The sequence below is a fragment of the Mus caroli genome, unplaced genomic scaffold, assembly GCF_978045245.1.
Source record: "Mus caroli unplaced genomic scaffold, Mus_caroli_1 scaffold_3, whole genome shotgun sequence".
NCBI classification, from domain to species: domain Eukaryota; kingdom Metazoa; phylum Chordata; class Mammalia; order Rodentia; family Muridae; genus Mus; species Mus caroli.
In genome coordinates, this window is record NW_028227258.1 from 9,478,105 (window position 1) to 9,487,790 (window position 9,686).

Below are 9,686 nucleotides of genomic sequence, written 5' to 3' on the forward strand. Positions count from 1 at the left end.
ATATACTCTAATCTGGTTTAAATTGGTTTGTTTGACAGGGAGGTTGGGGATAAATAATCTATCAGTCCCATACATCTATTCTGTTTTATACTTTGTTTTACTTGGGATAATGTTTTGCTTCCTACAGACCATAGAGATATGCAGACACCTTCTGAAGGAACCAGTGTAGATTTGAAGATTCTCAATGAAATTGTAGCTACAGTTAGACCGGTGCGGAGGTGGTGCTGAGTGTGTTGGCTTCGAGCTCCTCGCAAAAGTGTGGCTTCACTAGGCTGCGGTAGAGCCTCTGTAAGGAAGGCGGGAGCTCGACAGCTTCAGGGAAGGCCCGTAGCCGTGACAGCGACCCGGAGTCATGAGCAAAAGTGGCGAGCAGAACTACGGAATCCCATTCTGCTTCCCGAAGTGGAAGTGCACACGGATCCGGGAAATCTGCACTGCATATACCTGCAAGGTCTCCCTCCAAGGAAGACTCAACACGTTCTAGATCAAAGTCGAGGTCCAGATCTGAATCTAGGTCTAGATCCAGAAGAAGTTCTAGAAGGCATTATACAAGGTCACGATCACGATCTAGCTCGCATAGACGATCCCAGAGCAGGTCTTACAGCCGAGATTATCGCAGGCGCCACAGCCACAGCCATTCTCCCAGGTCTACACGAAGGCATCGTGTTGGGAACCGGGCAAATCCTGACCCCAACTGTTGTCTTGGTGTGTTTGGGTTGAGCTTATACACCACAGAAAGAGACCTAAGAGAAGTGTTCTCTAAATATGGCCCCATTGCTGATGTGTCTATTGTATATGACCAGCAATTCAAATCAAGAGGATTTGCCTTTGTATATTTTGTATTTTTTGTATATTTGAAAATGTAGACGATGCCAAGGAAGCTAAAGAACGTGCCAATGGACTGGAGCTTGATGGGTGATGAATTAGAGTCGATTTCTCTATAACAAAAAGGCCCCATACCTCAACACCAGGAATTTATATGGGGAGACCCACTTATGGCAGTTCACACGGCCGAGACTATTATGACAGAGCCTATGACGGGGGTATGATGACAGCATGACTATTACAGCAGATCATACAGAGGAGGAGGTGGTGGAGGAGGTGGGTGGAGAGCAGCTCAAGACAGGGATGAGATATACAGAAGACGGTCACCTTCTTACTACAGTCGTGGAGGATACAGGTCACGTTCTCCATCACGACCCTACTCACCTCGTCGCTACTAAAGCATGAAGTTGAAGACTTTCTGAAACCTGCCACAGAGCTGGGATATTGTTTGTGGACAATATTTTCTATTGTCTCCTGTTTAAAAAGTGAACAGTGCCTATGAAGTTAGGTGGCTTTTACACCTTTTATGCTGACTACTTTTGGTGGAGTTGAAATGCTGTTTTCATTCTGTATCTGTGCAGTTCGGTGCTTTGTTCAAATTTAAGTGTTTCCAGAAAAGTATGTTTTGCATGTATTTTTTTACAGTCCAAATTTTGACTGCTGAGAAGTTTCTATTGTAAAAATCTTCATTTAAAAGGTTTTTCTACTGAAGCCAGGGTATTCTGAAGATGGAAGCCTGTGTGTAAGATGCTACCAGATGGCAAAAAAGCAACAATAAACAAGTTTGATTTTTTACTTTTCTTTCTAAATATCAATGCTTAACCAGAACCATTCTTAAGTTATCAGTAAAAAAGTAAAAAGTTAAATAAAAATAATTTTCTTTCAGGAGTCCATGACATTTGCCATATTCAATATACCTGCGATTAAGTGTTAAAAAAATACGCTGTAACTCTGTACTGCTAGTATTAGAACAAAAATCTTCCCATACAGCAAATGCTTAATGCTTACATTAATGTGGATGTGTCGGCCTTTATGTAGTCAGTATTATATATAGCAGGGAATAAGAGCTACAGATGCATGCCTTTAACGGGTTGTTTCTTAAGGCTGTTACAAGGAGATAATGGTATTTCAATTAATTATCAGCAAGTGGCAGCACAGTCCACCACAGATGGACTCTTGTTCTTCTAGCATCTAGACGATATGAAAATACTGGGTGCTTCAAAGTATGGAAGGAGAGAAGGGATCATCAAACCTGGTCATGGGTGAAGCCTGCCTGTTCATTTTTAAAATATGATTTTCCTTTGCTTACCAAAGGAGGCCCAATTCACTCAAATGTTTTGAGAACTGTTTAAATAAAGGCAAGAAAAATTTAAAAAAAAAAAGAAATTTTAGCTACTTCAATTACTGTCACCACTAAACTTTTAATTTTAATTTTAATTTTAACTTTGGTTTCTGTTCATTGATAACAGTGTGCCAAAAACAAAATAAAACAAACAAAATAAACCTGTCTTCCAGCTCCCCAAAACCCTCCTATTCCTACAACTGGGGCTAATTTGCCTTTGATATATGGAAGCAGTAGAAACTCAGCGATCCTCTCTCCCACTTTATACACAATAATCTCCATCATTCATTTGAAATCTTCGTCTTTAGTCCCTGGATGCACAATGAGTCCTTGAGATGTTAGGCTACTTCTTCTGAAAACCCTTCCTACTGTCTTTACATGGAGAGGACCAGGAGCCCCAGTGAGTCTTTTACAGTGTTCCATTTTTGACAATAGTGTAAGATTTTTACTTATGGCTAACCTGAAGGCAGTGCTTCTTTCCATAGCATTCACTGGATATCCAATACCCAGTCTAGTTTCTCTAGATACTCTTTGGGTTACTGATAGGAAATACCTGGCTCCTGTTGTTTGTTGCCAAGGTACAAACTAATCCCTTTAGGGCATTTCCCCTATATTTGCAGGATTATCCTGTAGGGAGTTTCCCATTGGTGAGGGATTACCTTGCAAATCTCTTGATGATCTGATTCATTAGTTCAATGCCCACCCTTACTATACAAATATACCTTCTACAAATACAAGAAGGGGAGGTCTTCTAGAGAAGTCTCTAAGAATGTCTTTACTACAACCCCTTTTCAAATAATTTGTATCCCAGGGATAAAAACAACAGACATTTTAATATCTAGGATTATTCACCATTGCTTGTCCAATTACATAATCGTTATGGACAATATCAACAGTAGTTCTAATCCATTCATCTATGGGTGGTGATCTAGATTTTAATGGTTTAACAAATTTTGTAGACTTTGCATTTGCATTTTCAAGAGCTGTCTTGATGCAGGATCTGATGTTGCCTTGTTTATAGCAGATGTTAATCTCCGTAAGAAGTCAGTAAAAAATCTCTGGGAATTTTCATAATCTTTGTGAATAACATAGATCCTTTTCCTTGTTCCTGCACCTTATCCCAGGTTCTTAAAGTTCTTTAAAAAGTACAATGTATAATAATATTCACCAAATTCCCTCTGTTGTCATAAATCAGAAAATTCATTTTCACTGAACAATTGACCTTTCACAATATTAACTCCGTTAAACCCATTACAATTTTTCATAATTGGAGCTTCTTCTCAACACCATGTCAGCCTTTGTAATTGAGAAACAGCTTTCAATGCAGGTGCTGCTAAATCTTTCTAGCCTTGAAGTATAATTTTCTGTTGTGTAGCCCATGTTTTTAACATCAGTCTCACATAGGGTGAGTGCATTCTGTAAGTTATCATTGATTTGTTAAAATGTTTAAGATACTGTATTTTAACAGGATTCCAGACTAGTTTTTTCAGCTTTTTGATTTGCACCACTTTCTGACATTGTTCCCAGGTAACTGGGAAAGCTAGTGGGGGTGGCTGACTTTTCTTAATTTCATTAGGTACCATAGGTTCACAATTGGCCACTTCCTGCTCTCTCACTTCCTTTGTCTCCTGTCTCTCAAGTCTTTCTAATATTATAGCTAATTTTACTGGTCATATGGCTATTTCTCCAACCTTAAAGAGAATATATGTAAAGATTGCACTTAAAATAGGGAGGGGTTTACCCTGATGTTCACAATTGCATTAAGTACTGTGTTGGCCTTTTGAAATAACATTTCTATCTCAAGTCCTACCTCAGCACTTCAAGGATCTGAAATGGAGTTTCCAATTTCCTTAATGCAGAAAAAGTCTGTCTATCCAATTAAAACTGTGTTTTGGGGTAGCTAACTATGATTTGTTGACCTTGGTTTTTGGATTTAACCATATTTCCATTAACCACTTCTCATGGTAAAATCAAATTGAGAAGTATGTAAAAGTAGTAAACATTAAGATTAATAAAGTTGGAAAAATAAGTACTTAAAGTAGTAACATTTATCATATTCAATTTGACATATTATCATAGAAGTGTTAACTGAATTTTTATTTTTATAAACAACTATATTTCATTCAAATCAGATATATTTTATTTTACCTTCCTTATATTTTTAATTTACTATTGATATTAAGAAAAATATCATGAAAGTAATTAAAAGACAGAAAAATGAAATAAAATAACAACCCTTCTTTAGTTCATCTCTTTGCCAGATACACAAGGTCAATTTGCCTTCCTATGCACAGGTAGGTAACCTCCATTTTGTTGGTGTTAATCTTCTATCAGGAATAATTTATTAGTTCCTTATTATCTAATGTATGTTGTCAACTTTAAAGTCAAGATCTTGTTCTGCAATTTTTCTATTAATTAATATTTTCAATAAAGCTGTTTTAAGAATTTATTGTCCTTATCTTTGTGGAATATATATGGTAGATAATCACAAAATTATGACTCTTATTTTCAGAATGTCCCATGATATCTAGGATGGAATAGACCTTTGGAATTCTGTAGATATGTTATATACAATCTTTAGTCTGTGAAATATAGTCTCTCTCTCTCTCTTTTGGTTTTGTTTTTTTCGAGACAGGGTTTCTCAGTATAGCCCTGGCTGTCCTGGAACTCACTTTGTAAACCAGGCAGGCCTCGAACCCAGAGATCCACCTGCCTCTGCCTCCCAAGTGCTGGGATGAAAGTCATGCTCTACCACCATCCACCTAAGCATCTAGTCTCTAATACTGGACCACAGACACTAATTCCATACTGCAGCCAATGGGGCAGAGATCAGTAAATATTTAGAAGGTGGTTCTTCTCACTTTCAGTTACTTGTCTGTCACTGTATTCAAAATTACAGCCTTTATTAAAGTGGGAGGAAAAACACTAAGGGTGGAAAATTACAAGAGGTCAAGGGTGGAGAGGGTGATGGAGTAGATGACTCCACATGAGAGATTAACTGAAAAAAAAATATATATATACCATAAGAAAACTTAGAAGGGAACTAGTAGGGAAGCCCACAGCAAGACAATGTGCAGAGTGACAGACATTGGAGACATCAGCACAAAAAAGGATTGTCTCTGAAACTTCCTCTACTCATGGCTCAGAGAATTGGGGAAAAGAAGGTAGAAAGAGTATAAGAGCCAGAGAGGATGGAAGTTACCAAGAAATCAAGGCCTTCTAGACTGGTACACTTATAATCATACAGAGGCTTTGGCACCATCCACAGGGTCTGCAAGCATCTGCAACAGACAAGGTCCTAGAAGAGAAAGGACAATGAGGCATATATCTTTATTGCTAACCCATAAACTTCTCCAGTTGATTTACACTTAGAGAGGAAACATTACTTTTCTACAAAGGAGCATTACTGGGGAAAGACAGCTTTCTTAAGCACTGATCCCATGCCCAGTAGTAGATAGCAAGGAGGAGAAGTAGAAGGAGAAGCAGAAGCAGAAGCAGAAGGAGAAGAAGAAGGAGAAGGAGAAGCAGGAGCAGAAGAGAAGCAGAGCAGAAGCAGAAGCAGAAGCAGAAGAAGAAGAAGCAGAAGCAGAAGAAGAAGAAGCAGAAGCAGAGGCAGAAGAAGAAGAAGAAGAAGAAGAAGAAGAAGAAGAAGAAGAAGAAGAAGAAGAAGAAGAAGAAGAAGAAGAAGAAGAAGAAGAAGAAGAAGAAGAAGAAAAAGAAGAAGAAAAGAAGAAAAGAAGAAGAAAAGAAGAAGAAGTTGTTAATAGCATCTTTGGAGATTCATTGTTTCTCAATGTTGTCAAGGTACTTTTTTTAATGTATAGGTCTGTGGGTACATTCATGGCTCAGGTTTTGTGTTTTATGGGATCTTTGTATGAATTTATATGTTTTTACTCTTATATTTGTTTCTTGTGCTTTGTCTTTTTGTTTGTTTAGATGCTTTGTTTTATTGTATTTTTCTTTTTGATTTATCTTACTTTATTATTTTTTTCAATGCCTTTGTTTTCTAACAAGAGATAGATAAGTGTGGATCCTGATGGAAGTTGGTGTGGGGAGAAACTGGGAAGACTAGAAGGAGGAGAAAACATAATTGGAATACATAGCATGGTAAAATATGCATTTTCAATACAAAAGAAAAAATGTAATATAATAAGCAAACAAATAAGTTATGTTGAATATAATATCATTTTTCCTAAGTTCAGTAAATATTAACACTAAGGTAATACCAAATAAATAGTGTAACTTTGGATGTTCAGATATATAAAGAAAAGGTCAAGGCTGATATGGAAGCTACAATAGTAAAGAAGATTGGCAAGATGGATAACCTTCTAACCTGGAACCACTAACAGTTTTACAGTCTGAAAAGCATCAGAAACTATGGACTTCCAATCTTCTACTTTCCTGCAAGAGCAAAAAAAATTCTAGAGCTATCCAAGCAAGGGTTGAGAGTTGCCTACCTGAAATTCTATCACTGGTAATGCTGAGGCAAGAGAATTTTAAGTTTAAGCTCAGGCAATTAAGAATACCTTGTCAAAGAAATAAATAATTAGATAGACAGACAGAGAGATAGGTGATAGATAAAATATAAAAATGAATAAATAATTAAAGCTGTACTTCCTAACCCATTGTCTTCTTTCTCTACTTTGAATCACAACATAAACCAATTACTGTGGTTCTGCGTTTCCACCATGTTGTTGGGGTGTCAGAACACTACTGGGGAGGCAGATTGGAGGGGCACTAGGTTGTGATTCTTCCTTGCCTCTGGGGTCCTGGGCTCATGGGAAACCAACATGCTGCCCAGGGAAGGAGAAACAGCAATCTAAGATAGGGGTTCCACCTCACACCAGTCAGAATGGCTAACATCAAAAACTTAGGTGACAGCAGATGCTGACAAGGATGTGGAGAAAGATGAACACTTCTCCATTGCTGGTGGGATTGCAAGCTGCATCAATCAATCTGAAAATCAGTCTGGCGGTTCTGAAGTAAATTGGACATAGAACTACCTGAGGACTCAGTTATACCACTCCTGAGCATATTCCCAGAACATGTGTCAACATGTAATAAGGACACATGCTCTACTATGTTCAAAGCAGCCTTATTTATAATAGCCAGAAGCAGGAAAGAATCCAGATGTCCCTCAACTGAGGAATGAATACAGAAATTGTTGTACATTTACTCAATGGAATATTACTCAGCAATTAAAAACAATGGGTGCTTCAGTCCTTCTTATGAGGTAGATAAAAATAATTACTAGAGGTAGAGTGAGGGAGGGATCTGGGAGGGTAAGAGGAGAGAGTCAAATCAGGTGTGGGAGGAGATGGAGGAGAGGTACAGAGGGTCAGGAAATTGAGAGGAGGTGTGTAGCAGTGGTGATGGAGAACTAGGGGGTAGCCACTAGAAAGTCCCAGATGCCAGGCAAGAAAGAGGTTCTCAGGACCCAACAGGGATGACATTAACTGTAATACCCAACACAGGGGAGATAGAACCTGTAGCGACAATATCCATTGGATAGTCACAGGCCCCTGTTGAGGGATGGGGCCATGCACCAATCTCAAAGATTTTAACACAGAATTTTTCCTGTCTAAAGAAAATACAGGGACTAACAGAGGAGCAGAGACTGAAGGAAAGGCCATCCATAGACTGTCCCACCTAGGGACCCTACTCATCTTTAGACACCAAGCCCAGACACTACTGCTGATGCCAAGAAGCACTTGCTTACAGAAGCCTGGTAAAGTGGTTCTCTGGAAGGCTCTGCCAGATCTTGACAAACCCAGATGGTAATGCTCACAGCCAACCATTGGACTGGGCGCAGGGACCCCAAGGGAAGATTTAGGGAATGGACTGAAGGAGCTGAAGGGGATTGCAACTCCATAGGAAGAACAATAATATTAACTGATTAGACCCGCCCCAGAGCACCCAGGGACTAAATCACCAACCAAAGATTACACATAGAGGGACCCCATGGCTCCAGTTGCAGATGTACCAGAGAATTGCCTTATCTAGCATCAATGGGAAGGGAAGCCTTTGGTCCTATGGAGGCTTGATGCCCCAGCATAAGGGGATGCTAGGGCAGTGATGTGGGAGTGGGTGGGTGGGTGGGTGGGGCAATACCCTTATAGAGGAAGGGGGAGGGTGTATTGAATAGGGGCTTGCAGAGGGAAAACTGGGAAGGGAGTCAGCATTGAAATGTAATTAAAATAACCAATAACAATAAAGAAAGAAAGGAAAGGAAAAGAAGAAAAAAGAAAAGAGAGAGAAAAGAAAAGAAAAGAAAAGAAAAGAAAAGAAAAGAAAAGAAAAGAAAAGAAAAGAAAAGAAAAGGAAAGGAAAGGAAAGGAAAGGAAAGGAAAGAAAGGAGAAGAGAAGAGAAGAGAAGAGAAGAGAAGAGAAGAGAAAGAAGAGAAGAGAAGAGAAGAGAAGAGAAGAGAAGAGAAGAGAAGAGAAGAGAAGAGAAGAGAAGAGAAGAGAAGAAGAAAGAGAAAAATTCTAAGTGTACTCTGTACTTTGTATACCTGTTGTATTCTGCTATACTGTAAATGATGGCTCTTAAGAGTATAGCTATTAAAAAGAATGAATTTATGAAATTCCTAGCCAAATGGATGGACCTGGAGGGCATCATCTTGAGTGAGGTAACACAATCACAAAGGAACTCATACAATATATATTCACTGATAAGTGGATTTTAGCCCAAAACTTAGGATACCCAAGATATAAAATACAATTTGCTAAACGCATGAAACTCAAGAAGAATGAAGACCAAAGTGTGGACACTGTGCCCCTGGAGCTGTGATGAAAGGATGGACCATCTAGAGACTGCCATATCCAGGGATCCATCCCATAATCAGCTTCCAAACGCTGACACCATTGCATACACTAGCAAGATTTTGCTGAAAGGACCCAGATATAGCTCTCTCTTGTGAAACTATGCCGGGGCCAAACAAACACAGAAGTGGATGCTCACTGTCAGCTACTGGAGGGATCACAGGGCTCCCAATGGAGAAGCTAGAGAAAGTACCCAAGGAGCTAAAGGGATCTGCAACCCTATAGTTGGAACAACATGATGAACTAACCAGTACCCCGGAGCTCTTGTCTCTAGTTGCATATGTATCGAAAGATGGCCTAGTCGGCCATCACTGGAAAGAGAGGCCCATTGGACTTGCAAACTTTATATGCCCCAATACAGGGGAATGCCAGGGCCAAAAGAATGGGAATGGGTGGGTAGGGAAGTGGGGGGGGGGGGGTATGGGGGACTTTTGGGATAGCATTGGAAATGTAATTGAGGAAAATACGTAATAAATAAATAAATAAATAAATAAATAAATAAATAAATAAATAATAAAGTATTCATCATCATCATTAAAAAAAAAAGAGTATAGTTAGAAATACCACCACAGACTGCTGGGAGCCTCCTCCACCCCAGGTCTCTGTCAGATCCTAGAGATAGATACCCTCCACCCCTGCTCCCTGTGATATATTCTCTGGGCCCTCAGCCCTCGCTCTTCATCTCTTCCTACAACTG

General features: G+C 39.2%; 1 pseudogene; it reads left to right on the top strand.

The window, feature by feature from the left end:
• The first annotated feature begins 352 nt into the window (after positions 1 to 352).
• On the top strand, positions 353 to 1,304 carry LOC110291762 (transformer-2 protein homolog beta pseudogene; annotated as a pseudogene).
• The last annotated feature ends 8,382 nt before the right edge of the window (positions 1,305 to 9,686 follow it).